We start from the raw sequence: 27,366 nt of genomic DNA, 5'->3' as shown, positions 1-27,366 counted from the left end.
TTAAAAAAAAGACTATTCCACACAAAACTACAAATCTATTGTTTATAACTTGTTATTCTTTTTAAAATATAGTATATAATCTAAATTTCTTTTTTTTCTTCCCTCCCCCCACCCTGACCTAAAGATGGCTACCATTAGCACAAATATATATATATATAGATAGATAGATGTAAAACAATTTTATATGTAATTCTATTTATCAGTTCTTTCTCTAGATGCAGACAGTATCTCCCTTAATATGTCTTTTGTAGTTAATTTGGGTATTTATTATTGTCAGAATGACTTATTTGCTCAAAGTTGTTCTTAAAACAATATTGCTGTTACTGTATACAGCATTCTCTGGGTTCTGCTAATTTTACTCTTCATTATTTTGTGCAAATCCATCCACGCTTTTCTAAGATCATTGAGCTTATCATTTCTTATAGCACAGTAGTATTCCATTTGTAAAGTCTCATTCAGATAAAGCCTTTCTCCATGAGGATTCCCCTGATCCCTTCCTCCTCTTTTGGTAATAACCTTCCTCCTCATTCCTCACATATGATATTGTTATATCTTTCCTGTAATATATTTATGTAATATTGTATGTATCTTATACTGCATTACTAGACTGAATTCCATGAGAGCAAGGACTCTTCACAAAACTTTGCATTACTTCCTCCAGACACTAGAAGTGTTCTATACTCAGCAGATGCTCAGTGAATATTTGATTATTTTGTATAGGGGATCGAGACAGCCAGCCCCAGAGTCAAGAAACCAAGGTTCCAGTCCTGCCTCTGATATATACCAGCTCTGCTATACTGGGCAAGTCTCCGAATCTTCCATTGTTTCAGGGTGATTCTTTAAGCCTATCCATTGTAGAGAAGGTATTGACCTGCCTTGGTGCAGGAAGTTCATTGGGTGCTCCATCATACAGATGAAATCACAAGTCTGATTCTTTTAAGTAAAATTGCGAGACATAATTTTCATCAGAGTGCATACCTACGTCCTTGATTTCCTCATTATCCATTTCCCCTTTAATGCTCTGTAAAAATCATTTCCACCAGGAGTGGAGCAAAGATGGCAGCTGGAAAACAGGGACTTGCTTAAACTGTCCCCCAAATCCCTCCAAATACCTGTAAAAAATGGCTCTGAACAAATTCTAGAGCTACAGAACCCACAAAACAAGAGAGGGAAACAAGTCTCCAGCCCAAGAAGGCCTGGATGGTTGCTGGGAAGGGTCTATTGCACCATGCTGGCAGCAGAGTGCAGTTCAGCGTGGGCCACGCCAGGACCGACCAGACCAGGAGTAGGGCAGAGCAGGCCTTAGGGCTATGAATCACTGAGCCATGGCAGTTACCAGAGTTCTCAACCCACAAACTCCAAAGACAATGAAGCAGGTTAGTGGGAAAACTGCTGGAGCTGGGTGAGAGCAGTGCATGATCCAGCCCCAGCCCTGGAGGCAGTGGAGGTAATGTGGAGGCAGCATCAAAATCTCCTGAGGCTACTTCCAGGGCTCCAGCATCAGTTGCTTCCAGAGTCCCTGGCCCACAAGGTGGGAGGAATCAAGCAGGCGGATCAGAGCAGGAGTGCAGGGAGAAGCAGGGTTCTCTTGCTTTGCCCTTCCTGGATCTGGGTCACAGTTGTGGTTAGTGGTCCATGGAGGAGGAGGAGTGTTGCTGTGTCAGAGCTTGCGGTGACTATAGAGTAGAAGCTGCTCTGCAAACAGTAGCGCAAGGCCCCTAAAGCTTGGGACAAAGTACTCTCTACTCTAAAAAGAGTCATACCCAGACAAAAAGCTCAAGGGTCAAGTAAGTTGTCTGGGAACATGGCCAGGCAGTATAAAGGACTCAGACTATGGAATTTTTTTTTGGTGACAAAGAAGATTAAAACACAGAGCCAGAAGAAGTCAACAAAGTCAAAGAGCCTACATCAAAAGCCTCCAAGAAAAATATGAATTGGTCTCAGGCCATGGAAGATCTCAAAAAGGATTTGGAAAGTCAAGTAAGAGAAGTAGAGAAAAAATTGGAAAAAGAAATGATAGTGATGCAAGAAAATCATGAAAAACAAGTCAATGACTTGCTAAAGGAGACCCTGTGGCCAGAATGGCCTTTGTTTTCTTTGAATGACTCAGCTTACCTCATCGAGCCTTGCGGGGTGCTGAGGCTTCTCTTCCAGGGCAGGAAGCCCAGGGCATGCCTGGAAGCAGAGAACTTCCTGTGTGATGAGTCATGGGGCTGGCTGAGGGGAGGTGTTGACTCCAGAGCCACGCCCTATTGGGAGTTAACCTAGGGGAAGGGGCCAACTCAAGAACCAATCGACCCTGGTCATTCAGGCGGCGCTTGATGATGTCAAAAACTCTATAAGAGGAGAGAGGACAGCTTGAAGAGCTCTCTTTCCTTTTCTGGTTGGTGTGGGAGCAGTGGCAAGCATGAATCTGGGCCACCGCTTGCTCTTGAGCCGAGCCCAGATGTTGGTAACTATGAATTGTATTGGGTCTGTCTGTTAATATTTGTAATTTGTTTGTATTTTGTTCTGAAGTTCAGGATGCTGGCTTTTTTCCCCAGAACTAAATGAATGTTCTGAACTTTTGGGTGCTGGCTTTTTCCCCTGAAGTAGGTGAATGAATCTGTATTGGGTCTGTCTGTTGATATTTGTAATTTGTTTGTATTTAGTTCTGAAGTTCGGGGTGCTGGTTTTGTTTTCCCCCGAACTAAATGAATGTTCTGAACTTCTGGGTGCTGGCTGTTTGTTCCCCAGAACTAGCTGACTGTAATCTGCATTTGGCCTGCCTGTTGATGCTTGCCTGTATGCTCCCCTGAACTAACTGAATGCTGGCATTTTTTCCCCTGAACTAAATGAATGTTGTCTGTATGCTAACTGAATGTTGGATTAAAGAAAGCTGGTCACCCCTTTCACCGTGCTTTCCTTGTTTAAGCAGATAAAAAGAACCTGTGCTTTCCCGGTGTGCCAGCAGCCTCCTGGGTGCTGGCTGTGGGGGGATCTTACGCCCCCACAGGAGCTGCCAGCCGGGTTGTTAAAACAGATCCAAAAAAATACTGAAGAAAATAACACCTTAAAAAACAGACTAACCCAAAGGGCAAAAGAGCTCCAAAAAGTCAATGAGGAGAAGAACGACTTAAAAGGCAGAATTAACCAAATGGAAAAGGAGGTCTAAAAGACCACTGAAGAAAATACCACCTTAAAAATTAGACTGGAGCAAGTGGAAGCTAGTGACTTTATGAGAAATCAATAAATTATAAAACAGAACCAAAAGAATAAAAAAAATGGAAGACAATGTGAAATATCTCACTGGAAAGACCACTGACCTGGAGAATGCATCCAGGAGAGATAATTTAAAAATTATTGGACCACCTGAAAGCCATGAAGAAAAAAGAGCCTAGACATCATCTTTCAAGAAATTATCAAGGAAAACTTCCCAGAGGGTAAAATAGAAATCGAAAGAATCCACCAATTGCCTCTTGAAAAAGAACCCAAAAAGAAAACTCCTAGGAATATTGTAGCCAAATTCCAGAGTTCCCAGGTCAAGGAGAAAATATTGCAAGCAGTCAGAAAGAAACAATTTGAGTATTATGGAAACACAATCAGGATAACACAAGATATAACAGCTTCTACTTTAAGGGATCGAAGAGCTTGGAATTTGATATTCCAGAGGTCAAAGGAGCTAGGAGTAAAACTAAGAATCACCTACCCAGCAAACCTGAATATTATACTCCAAGGCAAAATATGGATTTTCAATAAAATAGAGGACTTTCAAGCTTTCTCAATGAAAAGACCAGAGCTGAATAGAAAATTTAACAAGAATCATGAGAAGCATGAAAAGGTAAACAGGAAAGAGAAATCATAAGGGACTTACTAAAGTTGAACTGTTTTGTTTACATTCCTGCATAGAAAGATGATATTTGTAATTCATGAGACCTTTCTCAATATTAGGGTAGTTGAAGGGACTACACATATGTGTGTGTGTGTGTGTGTGTGTGTGTGTGTGCCCCTCTAGGGCACAGGGTGAGTTGAATATGAAGGGATGATATCTAAAAAAAATTAAGGGGTGAGAGAGGGATATATTGGGAGAAGGAGAAAAGGAGAGATAGAATGGGGTAAATTATCTCACATAAAAGTGGCAATAAAAAGCAGTTCTATTGGAAGGGAAGAGGGGGCAGGTGAGGGGGAATGAGTGATCTTGCTCTCATTGGATTTGACTTAAGGAGGGAATAACATATACACTCAATTGGGCATCTTAACCCACAGGAAAGTAGGGGTAAGGGGATAAGAGAGGGGGGATGATAGAAGGGAGGGCAGATCATGGGAGGAGGTAATCAAAAGCAAACACTTTTGAAAAGGGACAGGGTCAAAGGAGCAAATTGAATAAAGAGGGACAGGATAGGATGGAGGGAAATATTGTTAGTCTTTCACATCATTACTATTATGGAAGCGTTTTGCATAATGATACATGTGTGGCCTATGTTGAATTGTTTGCCTTCTCAAGGAGGGTGGGTAGAGAGGGAAGAAGGGGGAGAATTTGGAACTCAAAACTTTAAAAACAAATGCTCCCCCCAAAAGTTGTTTTTACATGCAGCTGGGAAATAAGATATACACTCAATGGGGTACAGAAATCTATCTTGCCCTACAAGAAAGTAAGGGGAAATGAGATGGGGGGGGCGGTCAGTGACAGAAGGAAGGCCAGACTGGGGAATGGGGCAATCAGAATATATGCCATCTTGGAGTGGGGGGGGGGGCAGAGAGGGTACAAATGAGGAGAAAATTTGTAACTCAAAATCTTGTGGAAATCAATGTTGAAAACTAAAAATATTAAATAATAAAAATATGAAAAATAAAAAAAATCATTTCTACCTCTTAATCATTGCTACCTCTAATGCTTACTACCTTGTAAACTTGGGCAAGTTGCTTGACTTCTCTGGGCCTCAGTTTCTTTATCTAAAAAATGGAGTATTGAACTAGACTTCTGAGGTCCCTTCCTTCTCCATTCACATACATACATACATACATACATACATACATATACATATACATATACATATATATATATATATATGTATAAAAGATCTTCAATGACCATCTAGCCAAATCCAACTTTTTCACTCTTTCTCTAGCTCTCTCTCTCTCTCTGTCTCTCTGTCTCCATCTCTGTCTCTGACTCTCTGTCTCCGTCTCTGTCTCTCTCTCTCTCCAATTGACCTTATATTCATCTGTGTATATGCTGCATTCCCTCAGATTAATGAGGGATTACTTGAGGGCAAGATTAATTACAGATTACTTGAGGGCAAGATTGGTCCTCTTTAGGATAGGGATAGGAATAGGGATAGAGACTATACTTGTGACTTCATTCATATATGGAAATTCCAAGTGAAGAAGCTCTCTCCATCAAAGAAGGTCAACATTTTATGTTCAACTGAATTCTTTCGGTAGTTGTCTACAGCACTGAGAGATTAGGTGACTTGTTCTGTGTCATATGGTTAGTGTGATAAGTGAGACTTGAACCCAGGTCTTCCTGGCTTCAAGATCAGCTTCCTAAACACTATGCCATGCAACTCTATTTACTATCTTACAGTCAACTGAAAGATGTCAAGAATGTTAGAACCCATTGTGTTTATTGCTTGTTGATTATGAAAAAGCATTTAATTCAACAGAACAAAACGCTGTCTTACAAGCTTTTATAACAAGGTGCTTCCCATGCTTATGGGGCAGCTAAGTGGTAGAGTGGATAGAGCTCCAGGCCTAAAGTCAGGAAGATTCATCTCCCTGTGTTCAGATCTGGCCTCGGACACTTACTAGCTATGTGACCCTGGGCAAGTCACTTAACCCTGTTTGCCTCAGTTTCCTCATGTGTAAATGAACTGGAGAAGAAAATGGCAAATCACTTTAGTACCTTTGCCAAGAAAACCTCAAATGGGGTCACAAAGAGTCAGACATGACTGAAAAATGTCTGAACAACAATCCCATCCTTATACAGCCCCTTATTGGCACAAAGGGTGATACATTCAACAAACTCATTCAGGATTCCTCAGAAGATGTAACAACAGAAAAAATCCCCAGTCAATAACCCACTGATGAGAAACATCAGGCAAAGCATAAAACAGGGAGATGGATGTTTGCCAAAGATATCCATCACTGTGATGGAGAAAATCCAGCACTCAGTCCAGGTTGAGTGGTGATTCCCTATAGATCATGAGGTCTTCCAGCTGCTCCTGTTTTGGGATGACATCGTACAGATTGCATAAAGCCCTGGGAAGTTGCAGAAGAGCCTTCCTGGATAGACCTGTAATCATTCAGAAGAGTTTGATCTGTCCATCTACACAGAAAAGACCAAGTGGGTAAAGAATGTCCTTTGTCCAGACTTCAACATGCATTTAGATGGACAGGAGTTCTAAACCTGGGGATCACCTTGGGGGTTGGTGGATAGACTTTAGGATATACATTAGTATGGATAGGGGAAATATATATATGTGTGTGTGTGTGTGTGTGTGTGTCTTTACTTTCTCTAACCTCTAATTGAAATTTATCATTTCCTTCAATTATCTAAAAATGTTATTCTGAGAAAGCATCCTCAGGCTTCGCCAGACTGCCAGGGGGTCCATGGCACACAAAAAATAAGGAACCCCAGATGTTCAGCTTACTCAACAGTACTGCATGTCTGGATCATACAGTGAAAGTGCGTAATCAGCTGGGCCCAGAGCTGAAAAAGGAAGAAGAGGGCAGGTTAGATTATTTTCAGGAAATTGCAGTGCTCTTTTACTGATCTCAAGCTTCCTACAAAAGCAAATGCTCAGCTTTTCAATACTGACATTATAGTGGTGTTACTGTATGGCACCAAGACCAGGAATATCACGATTTCTGAAGAACCATAGATGAACCTAACATAGTGAGCAATAGCTAGGACCACCACAGTTGGGTACAAACAGGCTGCAACATATAACCAACAAGGAATTCCAAAAAAGAACAAGAGTAGAGGATGCCACCCAAAAAATTGGATGCCAGGAAGAGAAGATGGGGGGGCCAGGTGACAAGAACAAGAGATGATGGATAATAGCTAGGGTGCCACACGTGAGATGCCTGGAGGATGCCTCAAACCCATTGGATGGACCCTCGTGTCAAATTTTTGGGAGAACATGGACAAGAGTCACACAGGATGGGCAGGCATCGATGGGTTGGAATCCACATGACTTGCACCAAGAGGACAAACTCCCAAATCAATGAGATCATGGATCCATCTAAGTAAGTACTTGAGTATTCCCAGACCATTCAGCACAGGGCCATGCACATAGTAAGCACTTAATGACTGTTTGTTAAATAAAACTGAATGAACTTGAATTGCAAGTTGAATGGTAGGATATGTTAGGCTCCACTAATAGGAGAAGGAACCTCCTAGGGTTGTTTTGAAGATCAAATGAGATAGCATTTGTTAAGTGCTTTGCATACCTTAAAGTGCTGTATAAAGCTTAGCTATAAGATATACTTTCCTTTGAGTTGGTATTTGGGTTGGTATCACGTTGTCCTTCATTTGTATTACATAAGAATAACCCACTAAAATTTTATTGTCAGCCCTGTCTTCCTCTTCATTATCTATTTTGCTTATTTCCTCTGCCTTTATACAATGGACCTGCCATATAGCCTACATGAGGTATACTAGGGCAGCATATGATACTTCAAATGTTTCCCTTCACTCGTTCCCTAAAGCTCTATCCTGGGCCCTCTTCTCTTCTCCTTCTATATTATTTTGTTTGGTGACTGTATTGGCAACCATGGATTCAATTATAATCTCTAAGCAGATGATTCTCAGATCTACTTGTCCAGCCCTATGCTCTCTCCTGTCTTCTGACTGTATATTGGACATCTTAAAATGGATATCTCATGGATATCTTAAAATGCAGCTATCTCAAATTAACACAAAACTGGATTTATTATCTTTCCCTCTAAGTCCTTTCTTCTTCCTAACTTTCCTATAACTGTTGTGCCACAAATCTAGGCTCAAAATGTAAGTTTCAACCTCAACTCCTACTCTCTCTAACTTTCCATATCTGATTACTGATCAAGTCCTACTGATTTTACCTTTCTAGCATCTCATATATATGCTACCTTCTCTCTTCTGACACCGCCATCATCTTGGTGCAGGCCCTCATCCACCCATCCCTGGACTATTACAATGCCTTTCTGAACAGTCTACCTGCCTCCGGTCTCTCTCCACTCTAGGACATCTTCCATTTAGCTGTGAAATTGATCTCCTAAGGCACACATCTGACCATATCAAATCCCTCTTCCCCCATTCAATAAACTCCAGTGGCTCCTTATTATCTCCAAAATAAAACATAAAACTCTCTGTTTGACATTTAAAGACTTTTGTAATTCAGCCCCTTCTTATCTTTCCAGTCTCTATATAGCCTATAATCTAGTACACTGGTATCCTTGAGGTTCCTTGCACAGGACACTCCATCTTTATTGGCCATCCTTCAAGCATAGAATGCTCTCCATCTTCATCTCTGCTTCCTGACTTCCCTGGCTTCCTTCAAGTCCCAGTTAAAATCCCACCCTCTAGGAGGATTTTTCACTGATCCTCCTTAACATTAGTGCATTCCCTCTGTTGATGACCTCCATTCATTTTGCCCTACATATCTTGTTTTTATATGTTGTCTCTCCCACTAGACTGTCATCTTCTTGGGATCAGGACTGCTTTTGCCTTTTTTTTGTATCCCTAGAGTTAGCACGGGGCCTGGCACACAGGAGGTACTTAATAAATGTTATTGACTTGACTTGACCTGACTTGCCTCATCAACAGGTCTGTCCCTCAGCACTTGTTCGCTGTTAAAATATTATTATTGTGAATTATATTAATAAAAATGTTTATATAGCTTTAGAGCTCACAAAAACACTTTTATCACTAATGTCCTGTGGGGAATGTACTGCTAGTTCCACAGATGATCAAATGAAGGTTCAGATATGTTAATGATGTTGCTAACAGTCCCACATCTGATAAGTATCAGTACTGGGAAGAGAATCTAGGCTTTCTGTCTCTAAATACTCACTCTTGGTCATCTCATCAGCTCCCAAGGGTCCAATTATTATCTCTATGGAAACAACCTTAGAATCTACACATCTAGATCTTATCTCTTTCAGCTACAGTTCTATGTCGTCAAACTGGCTATTGGACATCTCCACAGAGGTCTTGAAACTCAACATATTCACAACAGAACATGATTTTTTCCTACTAAACCCACCTTTCTTTCCAACTTTCCTGTTTCTCTCAGGGCAGCACAATCCTTCTAGTCACCCAGGTTTACAGCCTTGGACTCATCTTTGACTCATTTCCCTCCCTCACCCTCTTAATCCAATAAGTTACCCAGTCTTGTTGCTTCTACCTTCACAAAACTTCTCCCATTTTTCTTCTTTGCTCCATTCCCGTGGCCATCATCCTTCAGATTATCACTCCTTTCTTGGGCCATTGTGATAACCTCCCAGTTGCTTTCTTTACTTTGTCTCTCCCCTCTCCAGTCCCTCCTCTTTGAAGCTGCCAAATCAATATTCCTAAACCACAGGTCTGACCAAACCACTCTTTTGTTCAAGAAGCTTTAATGGCTCCCTTTTGCTCCTAGGAGGAAATCTAAACCCTTCAATTTGTTAAAGGCTTCCATAATCTGGTGCCTTTTCCACACTTCCTGCCTGCCTCACACATACTTTTTGTTCCAACCAAACCATCCTATTTGCTATTCTTCCCAAACCACATTCCATCCATCCATTGTCTCTGTGCTCTTTCACAGGTTGTCCCCAGTCCTGGAATGTCCTTCCTCTTGAGTTCTGCTTTTTGGACTCTCTGGCTCCCTTTAGGCTTCAGCTCAAATGCCATTTCTTTTTTTTTTTAATTTAAATTTATTTATTTAACGTATTTAGTTTTCAGCATTGATTTTCACAATAGTTTGAATTACAAATTTTCTCCCCATTTCTACCCTCCCCCCCACTCCAAGATGGCATATATTCTGGTTGCCCTGTTCCCCAGTCAGCCCTCCCCTCTATCACCCCCCTCCCCTCTCATCCCCTTTTCCCTTCCTTTCTTGTAGGGCAAGATAAATTTCTACGCCCCATTGCCTGTGTATCTTATTTTTTAGTTGCATGCAAAAACTTTTTTTTTTGGTTTTGAACATCTGATTTTAAACCTTTGAGTTCCAAATTCTCTCCCCTCTTCCCTCCCCACCCACCCTCCCTAAGAAGTCGAGCAATTCAACCTAGGCCACATGTGTATCATTATGTATAACCCTTCCACAATACTCACGTTGTGAAAGACTAACTACATTTTGCTCCTTCCCAACCCATCCTGCTTTATTGAATTTTCTCCCTTGACCCTGTCCCCTTTGCAAAGTGTTTGTTTTTGATTACCTCCACCCCCATCTGCCCTCCCCTCCGTCATCCCCCCCCCCTTTTATTTTTTTTTTATCTTCCTCCCTCTTCTTTCCTGTGGGGTAAGATACCCAACTGAGTATGTATGGTATTCCCTCCTCAGGCCAAATCTGATGAGCTCAAGGTTCACTCATTCCCCCCTCACCTGCCCTCTCCCCTCCTCCCACAGAACTGCTTTCTCTTGCCACCTTTATGCGAGATAATCCACCTCATTCTATCTCTCCCTATTTCCCTCTCTCAGTATGTTGCTCTCTCATCTCTTAATTTCATTTTATTTCTTTTAGATATCTTCCCTTCATCTTCAACTCACCCTGTGTCACACATATATATATACACATAGATATATACATACATACACATTCACTTATATATATACATAAACATATATATATATGCATATTCCCTTCAGCTACCCTAATACTGAGGTCTCATGAATCATACATGTCCTCTTTCCATGTAGGAATGTAAACAAAACAGTTCAACTTTAGTAAGTCCCTTGCAATTTCTGTTTCTTGATTACCTTTTTATGCTTCTCTTGATTCTTATGTTTGAAAGTCAAATTTTCTATTCAGTTCTGGTCTTTTCACTGAGAAAGCTTGAAAGTCCTCTATTTTATTGAAAATCCATATTTTGCCTTGGAGCATGATACTCAGTTTTGCTGGGTAGGTGATTCTAGGTTTTAATCCTAGCTCCATTGACCTCCGGAATATCGCATTCCAAGCCCTTCGATCTCTTAATGTAGAAGCTGCCAGATCCTGGATTATTCTGATTATGTTTCCACAATACTCAAATTGTTTCTTTCTGGCTGCTTGCAGTATTTTCTCCTTGATCTGGGAGCTCTGGAATTTGGCGACAATATTCCTAGGAGATTTCTTTTTGGGATCTACTTGAGGAGGCGATCGATGGATTCTTTCAATTTCTATTTTGCCCCGTGGCTCTAGAATATCAGGGCAGTTCTCCTTGATAATTTCTTGAAAGATGATATCTAGGCTCTTTTTTTGATCATGGCTTTCAGGTAGTCCAATAATTTTTAAATTATCTCTCCTGGATCTATTTTCCAGGTCAGTGGTTTTTCCAATGAGATATTTTGCATTGTCTTCCATTTTTTCATTCCTTTGGTTCTGTTTTGTAATATCCTGATTTCTCATAAAGTCACTAGCTTCCACTTGCTCCAATCTAATTTTTAAAGTAGTATTTTCTTCAGTGGTCTTTTGGACCTCCTTTTCCATTTGGCTAATTATGCCTTTCAAGGCATTCTTCTCCTCATTGGCTTTTTGGAGCTCTTTTGCCATTTGAGTTAGTCTATTTTTTAAGGTGTTGTTTTCTTCAGTGTATTTTTCAGTATTTTTTTGGGTCTCCTTTAGCAAGTCATTGACTTGTTTTTCATGGTTTTCTTGCATCCTTCTCATTTCTCTTCCCAATTTTTCCTCTACTTCTCTAACTTGCTTTTCCAAATCCTTTTTGAGCTCTTCCATGGCCTGGGACCAGTTCATGTTTTTCTTGGAGGCTTTTGTTGTAGGCTCTATGACTTTGTTGTCTTCTTTAGGCTGTATGTTTTGGTCTTCTTTGTCAGCAAAGAAAGAATCCAAAGTCTGAGACTGAATCTGGGTGTGCTTTCGCTGCCTGGCCATATTCCCAACCAACTAACTTGACCCTTGAGTTTTTCAGTGGGGTATGACTGCTTGTAGACTAACGAGTTCTATGTTCCCTGTTTGGGGGGGAGGTGCCAGCTCTGTCACCCCAGCACTCCTCCTTCCCCAAGAACCCCCAGCCTGAACTGGGCTTAGATCTTCAACAGACTGTGCACTCCTGCTCTGATCCGCCACTTAATTCCTCCCACCAGGTGGGCCTGGGGCCAGAAGCAGCAGCAACTGTAGCTGCCCCACCTCCGCTGACCCCGGGGCTGGAAGCCAAACCCCGAACTCCTTCCACTCCCGCAGCTTTTCCCACTAACCTTCTCCGCAGTCTTTGGTGTTTGTGGGTTGAGAAGTCTCGTAACTGCCGCAACTCACTGATTCAGGGCGCTAGGGCATGCTCTGCCCGGTTGCTGGTCTTGTTGGTCCACGCTGCTCAGGCTGGGCTCTGCTGCACTCCGTTCCCAGCTCCCAGCTCCCAGCTCCCAGCTCCGTGCGGGATAGACCTCACCCAGAGACCATCCAGGCTGTCCTGGGCTGGAGCCCTGCTTCCCTCTGCTGTTCTGTGGGTTCTGCCATTCTAGAATTGGTTCAGAGCCATTTTTTATAGGTTTTTGGAGGGGCTCGGCAGGGAGCTCAAGCTGGTCCCTGCTTTCCAGCTGCCATCTTGGCTCCTCCCCCCTCAAATGCCATTTCTAAAGAAGGCATTCCAGATCCAGTCAGTTGTTAGCGCCCTCCTTTTCCACACAAACAAGCATTTATTAAGTGCCTAACGTGCCAGGCATTATGCTACATGCTGGAGATCCAAATATAAAAAATAAAAGGGTATATAATTATGGAGACCTTATATTCTAAACAGAAACAACAAACACATATGCAAGCATATACAGAATAAGTGTAAAGAGAATAAATACAAGTAATTGCAAAGTAGTTGAATGTGAGGCAGTTTGGAAGGGAGTGTACAAGCATTTGGGGGATGAGGAAAGGCTTCATATAGATGGTGGTGATTGTACTATATCTTGAAGGAAGAGAGGAATTCTATGAGGCAGAACTGAGGAGAGAGTGAATTCCAGGAAAATGTAGGTACAAAGACACAAAGATGGAAGATTGAGTGTCATTATGAGGAACATAAGGAAGTCTCATTTGGTTAGATCACAGGGTAATGGAGGAAAAGTCATAACCTGTGAGGCTGGAAGCATATGTTTGAACCAGATTGTGTAGCACTTTCAAACTCACCAGTAAAATTTTTATTTTGTCATAGAAACAATTGAAAATCAGTGGAGTTGATTGAAGAGGGGAGTGACTTGGTCAGATTTGTGGTTAAGGAAAATCACTTTGCCAGTAGTGTGTAGGATGGACTGGATTGGTGAGAGTTTTAAGGCAAAGAGACCAATTAGAAGGGTCTTGTAATAATCTAGGAAGGAGGTGATAAGCCCCTGAACCAATGTGATAGTTGTATAAATGGAGAGAAGGGGCCAGATGCCAGAGATATTGTGAAAACAGCAACAGCAAGATAGGGCAACTAAGTAGGAATGTGGGATGAGGTAGAATAAGGAGACAAGCTGAGGTCATAAACCTGGGAGAGTGGAAGGATGTTGGTACCGTATGCAGAAATGTTAAATTTTGGAAGAGGAAAGTGCATGAGGGAAAAATGAGTTCAGTTGTAGTCATTTTGATTTTGAAATATCCCTGGGACATCCAGTTTGAAATATTCAATAAACAATTAGTAATATGGAATTGATATAATATAATATTGATGATTAACATTCAAAGGATTTTATGTCAATGGTTTTGAGATGAATAGAATGGTAGAAGAGGGAATTTATATCCAATAGCCTCAATTTTCTCAATAAAAAAAGAAGTGAGGTCTTCAGCTGAGAGAATGTGTAAAGGAGAAGTATGAGAGTCCTGAAGAGGGAAGAGAAAGATTAGAATAGCTTCTGTGGGGCACGAGTTAAGGAATAAATTAAGGAGAAATAAAAGGACTGTTCTGATGAAATGAGAGCACAGTGGAAATTGGATAACACGAATTTATAACATACCTAGTCAAGACAATTGTGAAACTTCCTTCAGCTCAGTCCAACAGCTTGTGAACAGGAGTTGAGGAGGTGTATGATTGGAGTGATCCAGTTAGGTTTGGCAAGAGATAAGCGGGAAAAGGAAAAAAGTGTGTGTGTGTGTGTGTGTGTGTGTGTGTGTGTGTGTGCAAAATTCAAGAGTAGAAGACAATGCAGACTTAAAATGGCTAACTATAGTTTCAACATTGGAAAGGAAGGAAAGTGATGCTAGAACAGAGCTAATGGCCTTAAAAAGTATTTAGAGGTAGAAGGACTGAAGGTCTGAATAAAGAGGAATAGGTTTAGAAAGGGTGAGGTGTAAAGATATAATGATAGGAGGTTATGTTCAGATACAGCAATTCCAGAGTTTCTAATTAAAAAAGTAGAAGACTTATGTGTAATAGTAAGATCCTATGAGTGGCCATCACTATGTGTGATTAGGGTACTGTGAAGGAGTAGATTATGGGATTTAAGGAGGCTGAGGACTTGAGAGATCAGGGCACTTGAAAGATCATCCATGTGAATGCTGAAGTCCCCTAGTATAATAGCAAGAAAAGAGGAAAATGATGGACTAGGTTTTTGCTGATGCTTTGTTGTTCATTCTTCATTCTTGAAGAGGACCAGTGACATCAGGAGGGTGATATCTTGACTTGCAAGTGAATTGATTTAAATGAGACAAAACTGCAAAATCATCAGCCTCTCTCTCTCCTCCAGAGTTGTTGGCATCTAGTGGAAAGACATAAGTCAAGATGACTGGTGATGGTATGGCTGAGAGAGGTATTAGACTCCTTGAGAAAGAAGACCTAAGAGCCAATATGCCACAGCTATATTACTATGATTTGAGTGGTAAATTTTGATTGAGTGCACTTCAAAGGAGGAGAGATTGCTGAGTGATGAGGGTCAAGGGGTTTTTAATCCCCAAAGCATAAGATGCTGCTTGAACATAAGAGGTACTTAATAAATGCTTATTTATTTAATTCTTTTTTTCTTTTATTTTTTTTTTTTGAGGGGGGAAGGCAGGGTGATTAGGCGGTTAGGTGACTTGCCCAAGGTCACACAGCTAAGTAAGTGTGTCAAGTGTCTGAGGTCAAATTTGAACTCGGGTCCTCCTGGTTCCAGGGCCAGTGCTCTACTCACTGCACCACCTAGCTGCCCCTATTTATTTGATTCTTTCAATTGTTCCATGTTGCCTAGGTAACATTTACATTTTAACAAGAGCGTTCAGTTAGACCCTTACTTTGGTTCAATACCATTACTTAAAAAGCCATCAGCCAGGAACTTTTGCACCAATGGCAAGTAGCAAAATGATACCTCAATTGAAGGGGAGTGGATAGAATACCTTCCCATAGTGAGGAGATAGACTTTGAGATGTCAGGATGAGGATGGGGGGAGTATAGAAGGGTCTGAGATTTTCAGGACAGAATCTCGCCACCTGGTAGCAGTCCTATAAAAAAGTAAAAGTGCTGTCAATCTCTACTAAATTTGGCACCGGGGAACAAAGCCCCAATTTCTCCCCCAGTTAAAAATAGTTATTTAATCCGATAGTTATTTAATCCATACAACTCAAATGATTTTGGTAGGTTACTGGTATAGATACTTGGATGGAAATGGAACTTTTCTGGCTACTCAGATGACATCACTGCTCTGCCAACTCATATAATTGTTCTGTGTTTCATTCGTGTGTGACTGAGGCAAGTCACTTTACTACTTTGAGTCTCAGTTTCCAACTCTGTAAAATGAGGGAAAATGTTGTAAACCTTAAATCCTTGTAGAAAAATGAGTTATTATAGAATAAGATTTAGAGCTGGAAGAGACCTTGCAAATTATGCAGTCCAAACCTCTATTCTACAGTTGAAGACACTGAGTTTTGGGGCAGATTTGACTAAAGATATATAGGAATTAAGTGGCGAGTTAGGATTGGAACCCTTCTCACTCTAAAACCAGCAGTCTTTCTGCAGAACCATCCTATATTTTTATTGTATCCTTGATTAGATGAGTGAGAACATGTAACATCTCTTGAATTTGCCCCCTTTTCTCCTCTGATACTGCCATCACTCTGGCCCAAGCCCTCATCACCTGACCACTTGACTGTTGCAATAGTCTGCTGGTTGGTCTGTCTGCCTCAAGTCTCTCCCCACTCCAATCCATCCTCCAAGAAAAATTGAAAATCATCTGTTTGGCATTCAAAGCCCTTCAAAACCTAGCCCCTTCCTACATTTTCAGTCTTCTTACATCTTACTTCCTGCCATGTGCTCTACAATTCAGTGACCAGTGGCCTGACTATTTCAGAAACACGGCACTCCATCTTTCATCTCTAGGCATTTTCTCTGGCTGTCCTCCATACCTAGAATGCTCTCCCTCCTAATTTCTTCCAGCTGCCTTCTCTGGCTTCTTTTAAATCCCAACTAAAATCCCATCTTTTATAGGAAACCCTTCTCAACCCCTCTTTATTCTGGTGTCTTCCCTTTGTTAATTATTTCCTATTTATCCTTTGCACACATTTGTTTGCTTGTTGTCTCCCCCATTAGACTGTGAACTTCTTGAGGGCAAAAACTTTTTTTTTCCTCTTTTTATATCCTTAGCACTTAGCACAGTTTCTGGCACATAAAAAAGTGCTTAATAAGTGTTTGTTAACTGATAATGTCATCTTCCTCTTATTTTCCCATGCATGTGATAGGCACATAGTAGATATCTGATCTATAAAAACTTACATGCTGGCTGAATGAATAGAAGGGCTCGTGGCACAGTTGGCCAGGAAATTCAGCTCCATGTGGCTGATTCTTCCACTTGAACTAGGCCAGACCCTACTGGGTACTACCCCAGAGCAGAACCAAATTTTAAGGCCTGGGGAATTCTGGGTCAGCCTTATAACCACCTGCAGCTCTTTTGTCTGCATGAATGCCTCCCAGACAACATCTTCTCAGAATACATTAGCCTCTAACAAAGGCTGAGACCCTGGACAGCAGCCCCTTTCACGACCCCCTTGGGATGTTTCTGTAGTTACATCATAATAGCTGTGGTCTTCAGCTGGCATCAGTCTATATTGTAATTGCTACGTTTCAGGCAAATGGATCCTTGTTTCACTACTGGAGTTATTCTTATGACCTTCAAAAGCTCAGCATAAACACTGCATATATTTTTTCTGTCCCTTGGTCATTTTTTTCTCCTTTAGAGACAGATACTCAAAATGTTGCTTAATACTAAGTGGCACTTTCTTTCTTTATCTTTTGTTTGTTTATCTTTCTCCTCCTTGAATGAGACTCTGACATTCACAATACTGGTTTGGTGACTTGGCATTCCATTTATTGGCCATAGCCAACTGCTACTTTTTGGCTTGGAACCACGGGTGTTGAGGCTTTAAGTTAAGCAATCTTGGCGAAGTCTCTAGGGTACCTGCTTAAAAACTGACATCCAGCTGCTTTGTACTTTTTTAGTATTAGCTCTTGCAAGAGGAGATACAAGGCTCTAACAAATTACCCATAAGGTCCATCCGGATGATGGCACATGCTTTTATAACAATGAGCAATCAATAACAAAACATTTCAGATAGAGAGGAGATAGCTGGGACTCCCAGAAACAGATATTGAGACATTAATGCCATGTTATAAAAAGTAGTACCCAATTCTGAGAGAGAGAAATGCATTTCACTTAAAACATAAAGAGCTTCAGAAAGTCAGAATACCTACATACACACATATTTAATTTGTGCTGTATTCTCAGACTGAGAGGCAGTGTGGTTTCATAGGTAGAGTCCTAGAACCCAGGCAGACCTGGGTTCGAAGCCTACGACTGATGTTTACTAGTTATTGTTGTGTTTGTCCTTTGTTCTGGAAAAGGACCACGACATTAGGGAAATGATGACATGACTTACAGTTGACTTTGATTTGAGTGAGGGAGGGCTGTGCCTCACTTTCTCCTCCAGAACCAGCTGGATCCAGTGGCCTGATATTTACTAGGATGACTGGAGGTGGCCCAGGATGCATTGGGAGACCCTGGCCCTTTCAGGCTCAGGTCTTTTCCGGTGCTCACTGTGAGTGAGGTAACGCCCATTCAGTGAATGGGCCTCTTTAAGAAGTTAATCAAGGGATGGCCCCTTTAATCAAAAAACTCAAAAAAAAAAAATCCAACTGGGAGGGGAAGACCCTCAGGGTTCCTGGCCAAAATAGAGTTTCTGTTTAGTATTTACATTCACTCTGCGCTAGGAGGGCAGGGTCCAATCTATGAGCTCCTCAAGACTCTAGAAACTCGAAAGCTGGGAGACTTAAGCTACTCTAAGGCTATGAGTTGTGATGTGCTTATGTAGGTGGGGATGCCAAATCCACCAAATCACAGGTCCTGAAGGGCTTGGTGTTTTCAAATTCTTCAGAGTAGTGTTTAAGTTTCTATTAATGAGCACACTTATGGGAAGTCGTCTGTGATTAATATCAGAAATTGTGATTCTAGTGAGCTATGATAAAAAACTTGGACAAAAAGACAAGTAAATCATCAAGTCATCAAGAAACAACATGATTATCGTGGTTCCAGAGGACAGTTGGGGAAAACCGGTCAGTATGCAGTTAGTTTTGAATAACTCTTTTTCTTTGTTGCTTGGAGGGTTCTGGGAACATGGACTGGTGGTATATATTAAGAAGTAACTGTGGTATCAAAACAAAAAGCCTCAATACATTTTTTTTAAAACATGATTTAAGTACCACATATGTATCAGCTAATTCTTTATAGCCGGACACAACACATTACTACATCTTGTCTTGTGTAATCTGGACAATTCCATGACAAGCTTAAGCTACTATAATAGTTCACCTCAGCTTTGACCTACATGGAATAAAGTTTTAAGGATGGTGAGGGAGTGATTAGATTTTAATACCAGTTGATCCTTGGAACTGCTCAGACATACAGACATGAATAGAGGTTGAAAGAACATTGAATTGTAAATCTCCTGGGTTATAAATATCCTAAATGTTTGCCTGCCTTGTTCATAAATGTTTCATCATCATCCAAACTCACTTGAGATTGGACTCAGAACACTGCATTTGTGTATAGTAGTGTGCAACATAGCACAATGCAGGTTAGTCCCAACTTAATGTGCTGGTTTTCAAAATTCATTTGTAAGGAGCTTGTCCAATCAGCTCAGCTGTCCCTGCAGGTTAGAGCTTCTTTCTTTTCTTTCTTCCAAATATGAGCCCAGTCCAGTTACAAAATCTAGAATTTTCCAGATGTTTTTGTTAACTATGGCTTTTACGGCAGCAGCTGCAGCAATGGTTCTGGCTTGGGTGGCAGAGAGTGTTAACAATTTCTATGTACAAGTGATCTATAAGGGAGGTTTCTAAGTGAGGACTCTTGGTGTTATAGAATCATTTAGGTGTGGGTCTAAGCCTACACAAAAATATGACAGTATGCTGAAAGGGCTGAGTGATAATGACATGCATCAGATAACATATATCTGAGATGGTGATTATTCTTTTTTATGAGCATGTTTCAGAAGTGAATTTTTGCCAATTAAGGCCTCCTCTACTAAAATCTCTTGGTAGCATGCAGTAACCATTCATTCTGGATTCATTCCATGCCTCAGTGGTCAATGATGGTGATAAGTATATTGGCAACATGATTTTGAAAGTGAATAATCAAAACATTGTTTATAATGGTGTAGATTGTTTTCAAAAGGTAATCAAAGAGTGATCAAATAGGCTAAAAACATACTCTTTGGGACTATACTAAAGTAAACAAAAGAACACCAAGATGAAGGCTAAAAATGGAGTAATTGTAATGGATAGTCTTGGATCCAGGGAAGAGGTGAGGAAGCACCTCCCTCTTTTTGGGGTGGAGGATCTGGGTGGTAGAATATGAATGCAGAATATTGGATACACTGTTAGATATAGTATAGTCACTGTTTCAGTTTGTTCTGCTTCACACATACTTTGTTCATTTGTTGCAAAGAAGGACTCATTTGGGCAAACCAGACTAGCTGAAGAGGCAAGGCACTCGGAGGGAAAGATAAGAGAGAGGTATAATGTGCCATGTGAGTGAAACCACAATCAACGCCACCTCCCCTCAGACCTTGATGGAAAAAACCCAGGAACCTGAACGTTGCAGTGTTCCTCTGATCACTGGCCTTGCCTCCAGCCAGATGCTGCAGCTATTATCTATTCTAGGGGAACAATCTTTATGTGCGATGGGTTCACCAACCTCACTGCTATCAATACCACCAATGACCAACTGCTGTCAATGCCATCAATGGAAAAGTAAGCCCAGGATCCTCAGGAATAGCAGTGCCCTTCAACTTCCTGCCATGCTCCCAGTCTACCCCCAAAACCATCGAGCAACCCATATGATGAAGGGACTATCTTTCATAGCTGTAGACCCACTTTATGACCCTCAGGGAAGACAAGCTGATTCAACTGAAGCAGCACGGTATCCTGAGGGAGAGATTGGATGTGGCATGAGGCAGGTGATTCAAACCACCACTACTACCACCTCCCCCTTAGATGTGGATGGAAACAACCTAGGATTGTGAGCTCAAGAGCCTTGGGTGGAGTAGACCCCAGGCCCCTGGCCCAGCCTAGCCCCCCATAGCCATCAAACCAAAAAACAAATCTGCAGGTGCTGCAGCCCTAGGCTCCCCAACTGTCATAACTAGTGAAGAGCTGGCAATGTCAAATCATCAAATATCAGAAACAGATTGAATTTTATTAGAAGAAATGTCATTAAGGAAGATAGCTTTTCACCTGAAACTTCCTATTTAATGTTGTATCTACAATTGGAATGTGAGCCTTTTGAGAGCAGGGATTATCTTGTTTTTCTGTTTGTATCTCCAGTGCTTAGCATAGTGCCTTGCATATAGCAAACACTTCACAAATGTCTGTCTGTCTTTCTTTCTTTTCTTCCTTCCTTTCTTTCTTTCATTGTCTCTTTCTTTGTCTCTGTCTTCCTTCCTTCCTTCCTTCCTTCTTTCCTTTCTTTCTTTCTTTCTTCCTGTTTTTCTCTCTCTCTTTTTCTCTCTTCCTTCCTTTCTTCCTGCTCTTCCTTCTGTCTTTTCCTTCCTCCCTCTTTTCCTCCCTCCCTCCCTCCCTTCCTTCCTTCCTTCCTTCAGATAGGTTGGGAGGTGGAGGGATATCTAGAAATGACTGTAAAATAAAAACAAAAAGATCAATAAAACTTATTTTTAAATAAATGTAATGTAACCCACAAACATTTATTAAGGGCCTGTCATGTGCTGAACATTGTGCTAGGTATTGGGAGTATAAAGCCAAAACAAAGCAGGCCCTGTCCTCAAAGATCTTACATTCTATTAGAGAGATACAACAGGCCTACAAAAAGTGAAGACAAAATGCATATATTGATTGAAGGTGAATGTTCCACATCTGGCAGACAGTAACCCCAGGGTGGGTGAATCTCCTATTCTCAAGCCTTGTCTAAGGTGCCCAAATGCCCTGTCTTGGGTCTGGAGGGAAAAATATTCCATCTTACTCTTTAGGCAAAAAAGTATACTCTGCAGGCCAATAGCGAGGTGCCATCCCTACTATTTTCACCATGGTAGCAATCTCCCTGCGGCTTGTGACATCTCCACCGCCTCCTTCAAGTAGCAGAAGGAATCTTCCCTCAGCTTCTGGGGTTATTGTTTTTGCTTGAGGTCCTTGAAGATTAGGGAAATAAAAATGAAAATTTCTTTGATTATATGTAGTAGCTCCCTTATTGATGCAAAGTTGCCTGAGCTCAGGTTATCAGGTAGTTCCCATTTGGATCTCAGGCTTCATTTTCTAATAGAAAAAGCAGAGAACTATGGTGCTTGTAGTCCTATGACTCAGCTCCATCATGGGTGAAATTAGGTTTTTGCAAGCCAGCTAAGAACCTAGCCACCATTTATATAATTAGGATCATAGCTGTAGAGCTGAAAGTCTAACTTTCTCATTTTGCAGATGAGAACTCTGGCCCAGGGAAGTTGAGGGACTTACCCAAGGTCACACAACTGGCAAGCATCAGAGGGGAGATTCAAACCCAATCTGCTGGGCTCCAAGTCTCTCTGATCATTGCACCATGCTGTTTCCTATTCTACTGTTGCTGTGTGCCGATGTATTCTGAGTTCCCAACAGCAAACTTAAAAATCTACCTTCGGCCCACGGGCCATTTGCAAGGTCAGTTACTGACTTGCCTGTGTGTACTTTACTATATTCCTGCTCCTATTTCCATCTTGAGACCCTTCTGTCTCAGACCACTCACCTTTCCCTTCCGTATTAATTACCTCTACCCCATTTGGTTCTGATCGACTCTTTGTTCTTTTCATTATTAACGATACTGTTCATCTTGCAAGTTCTTTGCACAAGGCCTTGAGTTATACAGAGAAAAGCTCTGTTGAAATTAAGTGAATACTTTAAAAGCAAACACAGTCTTTTAATGGAATGACCTGCTTTGATTATAAAGTGATTTGATAAGACAGCATAAGTGCTCAGTTGTGATCACTTACTGTCTCTAACTTTAGGAAAATAAACTCTTATTAATATTTATGTGACTGCTTCCATTTTTCAAAGGGCTTTGTTAGTTAACCTCACAACAGTAGGGCCAGGGAAGTGGGTGAGAAGGATGGCTAATGCATATGCAAATGAGTGTGATGAATTATCTCCCCCATTCCTCTTTTGTACTCCCATTGTACTTTTTCTTGAGAATAGGCAACTTCACATCTACAGGGGAGCTACTCCATATAATCAAAAAGAATTTCCATTTTCCTCTCCCTAATTTTCACAGAACTCAACAAAAGTGATAAATATTTTTCAGTATGTACCAAAATAATGACAATGATCAGCAAAATACAGTCACGGCAAGGTGGAAGATTCAGATTTGTTTGTCATTGCCACAAGGTGAGATGAGCAAACCTCTCTTCCTCTTAAGCCAGATATTTCTGAGGCTGCCCCAGTCTCTGCGCCAAGATCTACTTTAACACTTGCAATGACAGACTGAAACTCATTGCTACCTCTCGAGACACAGACAGTCAAAGAATCAGAGCATTCAGAGCTTGAAATGACTTTTGAGGTCATCAAATTTAATCTTTTCACTTTGCAAATGAGGAAACTGAGGCCAAGGTCACACAAAGTGGCACAGCTGGGATTTGAACCAACATGGTACGGGAAAAGCACTAACCCTGAAATGGGAGTTACTGGATTTATCTCGGAACAGTTGGAGTCAGAAATACTTGGTTTAGAACACAGCCTCCCTTGGAGGCAAACTAGTTGTGTGATCCTGGAACATACCACTTTAGCTCTCAAACACTCAGCTTCCTCATCTTTGAATAATAGCACTTAACCTTTTTCAGTTTGGGGAGGACCAAATGGGACAATGTATGCAAAATGTTTTAGAAACCTTAAACTGGTATGTAAATAGGAACTATTATTATTATTATTTCAACCAATTTACCAGTAACTATCAAGGACCTACTACTGTGCTGGGCAGTTAGGTGGTATAGTTGATAGAGAACTAGGCTTTGAATCAGGAAGACTCATCTTTGTGAGTTCAAATCTGACCTCAGACCTTACTAGCTAGGTGACCCTGGGCAAGTCACTTAACTCTGTTTGCCTCAGTTCCTCATCCACAAAATGGGCTAGAGAAGGAAATGGCAAAACCGTTCCAGTCCCTCTGCCAAGAAAACCCCCAAAATGAGATCATGAGGAGTTGGACAGGACCTAACAGCATTGCTGCGCTAGTTGTGGAACCCAAAGACAAAAACGAAACAGTCCAAGAGATTGCATTGTCACCATCATCGCTAGTTATAAAGTGCCTACTGTGTGCCAGGCACCATGTTAGGCACTTTACAAATATGATCTCATTGGAAACTCACAACAACCTTGAGCAGAAGGTCCTATGGTTATTGCCATTTTATAGTGGAGGAAAAAGAAGCAAACAGAGGTTAAGTGACTTGCCCAGGGTCACATGCAGTAAGCGTCTGAGGTCAAATTTGAACTCATCTTTTTTTTTTTTAATCAATTAATTTATTTTTGGTTTTCCACATTTACTCCCATAAGTTTTAAATTTTCTCCCCCTCCCTCCCCAAGACAGTGTGCAACCTGACACAGACTCTCCAGATACATTCCTATTAAACACATTTTCACATTAGTCATGTTGCATAGAAGAATTACAACAAATGGGAGAAACCATGAGAAAGAAAACAAAAGAGTCTGCTTTGCTCTGCATTCTGACTCCATAGTTCTTTCTCTGGATGTGGATGGCATTTTCTATCATGAGTCTTTTGCAATTGTTCTAGGTCCTTGCATTGCTGAGAAAGGCTAAGTCTATCAAAATCGAGCCTCACACATTGTGGCTGTTACTGCGTACCATGTTCTCCTGGTTCTGCTCACTTCATTCAGCATCAGTTCATATAGGTCTTTCCAGGTTTTCCTGAAGTCCACCGGCTCATCCTTTCTGATAGGACAATAGTATTCCATTACATTCATGTACCGAAACTTGTTCAGTCATTCCCCAGTTGATGGACATCCCCTCAATTTCCAGTTCTTGGCCACCACAAAAAGAGCTGCTATAAATATTTTTGTACATGTGGGTCCTTTCCTCATTTTTATGATCTCTTTGGGATACAGTCCTAGAAGTGGTATTGCTGGGTCAAAGGGTATGCACATTTTTATAGCCCTTTGGGCACATTGAACTCATCTTCTTGACTATAAACCCAGCATTCTATCCACTGTGTCACCTAGCTTACTAAAGGTGAAAACAATATGTACACATATAAGTAAGTAGAAAAAAATATGCAAATAATTGGAGAGGGCACTAGGAACTGGGGAGACCATGATGTGGCTCTTGAAGCAGACCCTGTAGGAAGCTAGAAGTCCTAAAAAGAAGATGTAAGGAGGAAGTACATTCCAGGCACTGGGGACAGTGTGTTCCAAATCATAGAAATGGGAGATACAACTTTGTGTAAGGGAGCATAGTGAGTAGGTTAATTTGTATGGATCATAAAGTATATCTGGGCAATATTGTACAAGCAGCCTACATTTTCCTTAAAACATGTCACCTCTCCCCATATCCTTAAATAAATCCTCCTGCATGAAACATGTACTTGTGTATCGATAAGATGCTTAATTTCTGCCTGTTGTCATGGAACAGTGTTGAGGTGTTTTTATCAGTACCTGTGAAAGTAGAGTCAGTACAAAGTCATAGGCTGGTCATAGTCTGTCCTTATGGAATTCTTTTCATCTTATTGATTCAAAAGCACCAGTCGATTACAGGGTAAGTTATGGTTGGTTGATGTCTCTTCTTTGGGTGGATATGGGTGGATTTTATTCTGTAGTTTCCTACTTCAGGAATCAGCAATTTCAATTGTGTCAGAGCTCCCTCATGCAAAGTACATCACAGCCCCTCTAAACCTTGGTAGACAACTTCATGAGTTATTGTTGTGGCTGAAAAAGGTTATTGCTTGGTGGACAAATCACGGATGACAAACTTCTCAGAACCTTGCAAGGCTGGGCAGTCTGGAGGAATGTAAAGAACATTGGAAAACCAGGGTTCAGATTTTACCTCAGAGTCTTTTAGCTTCCTTTTATGTAAAAAGGGAAAACAGCAGCTCATTCTTTGGTGGTAGGGCTCAAATGAAAAAAAAAAATGTATATAAAACACTTGGCCAATCCCAACAGCACTATAGAAACATCAATTATTACATTTCCAGTCTGATTACAAAATTTTTCCCTCTCCCACTGCCATACAGTCATACTGGTCTAATAATTGTCCACTCCCTTCTCACCTCAATTTTTGGAATCCCTAATGTTTTTCAAGACTCAGGTCAAGTGCCACTTTTGACATGAAGTCTTGCTCTGATTCCTCCAGCTGTGGGCATGCTTCCTCTCCAAACTAGCTTGTATTCATCTTGTATATAGTTTGTATATGCTCATCTATGTTCATGTTGTCTCCCTATTTGGGGCCAAATACTGTTTCACTTCTGTGTTTGTATTCCCAGTGCTTAGTACAATGCCTATCATGGAGTAAGTGGTTAATCAATGCTTTTCAATTGATTGTTTCAGAGGTACCTTACAGCCAACTTGCTAAGTTTTCAGTGTGAGCATTTACACCTCAGAAATCGTCAAATGTCATGAATCAGGTCTTGCTTTATTATTTTGTTGATTGTCTAGATTTAAGAAAGTGATGGAGAAAATGCTAATGCAGATTAAATGTTAAAATGTATCGTGTATACTTTTTCCCCCTGGACAGACAGTTGCTTAGCACTTACCAGTATACCTTAATTATAATCCTTTAATGACAGATCATGTAGGGTAGTACAATGCAGGGAAAAAAGTGGTGGATTTGGAGTTAGAAGACCTTCATCTGAATCAAGATTTTCCATATTCTAGCTGTGTTCCTTTGGGCATGTCAATTCACTTCTCTGGGCCTCAGTTTCTTCATCTATAATATGACTAGATAACCTTTAATGTAGCAAATCCCAGATAATCCATGAGGATTGTAGAGTATAATGTTTGAGTTAAATGAATATTCAGTCTAAGAGTGACCATACATAGATGAAACATTTTCAAAGAATTAGAATACAACAACATTCTCTGAAGATTGAAAATAATTTAGCGTTTCACTGGTGAGTCAAAAGGCATTTCAGGATTACATAATGCTTCAGGGTTATTATCATAAACATCAATTATCATTGCAACCTTGGGCAAGTCACTTAATTTTGATCGACCTCAGTTTCCTCATCTGTAAAATGAAAGGGTTGAGCCAGATAATTTATAAGGTCAGATTCTTGTGGGTTGTGTTCATGAGCCCCCAAATTGGTTAAAAGTTGGCTAAATCTGGTTATTAATTAATTAACTAGGAGAGCCATCATCTTAAGATGGCCATGTGCCACCACCTACAATATCTAGAAAGAACGATTAATCTGTCAGTCCTTTCTATGTTCTGCCTGGGTGATATAGCAGAGAGATCACTGACTCTGAAGCCAGAGGATCTGGGTTCAAATGCAGCACTTACTTCCTGTATGTCTTTAGACAAGTCACTTAAACTTCCTGGAACTGAGGTTCCTGATTTGTAAAATAAAAGGAGGATTTGAGGTCCCTTCCTAAGTCTATGAACATTAGAGCAAATGAGCTAATACGATCTTAATATTTGTGAAAACACATTGCCTACTCCAGTTTTAACATTTCTGAGTTTGTAAAACAATTTAAGAATGCTTTCCTGTTGCTTTCTCTGAAGAAAACTGATTTTAAAATAGGAATGGCACATGAACCCAGCATTATTGGGAAAATGCAGTAGTACTCAATTTTTTTCTTAAATAGTTTAAT

The sequence above is a fragment of the Trichosurus vulpecula genome, chromosome 6 (assembly GCF_011100635.1).
Source record: "Trichosurus vulpecula isolate mTriVul1 chromosome 6, mTriVul1.pri, whole genome shotgun sequence".
Taxonomy (NCBI): domain Eukaryota; kingdom Metazoa; phylum Chordata; class Mammalia; order Diprotodontia; family Phalangeridae; genus Trichosurus; species Trichosurus vulpecula.
This window is presented reverse-complemented; position numbering follows the sequence as displayed.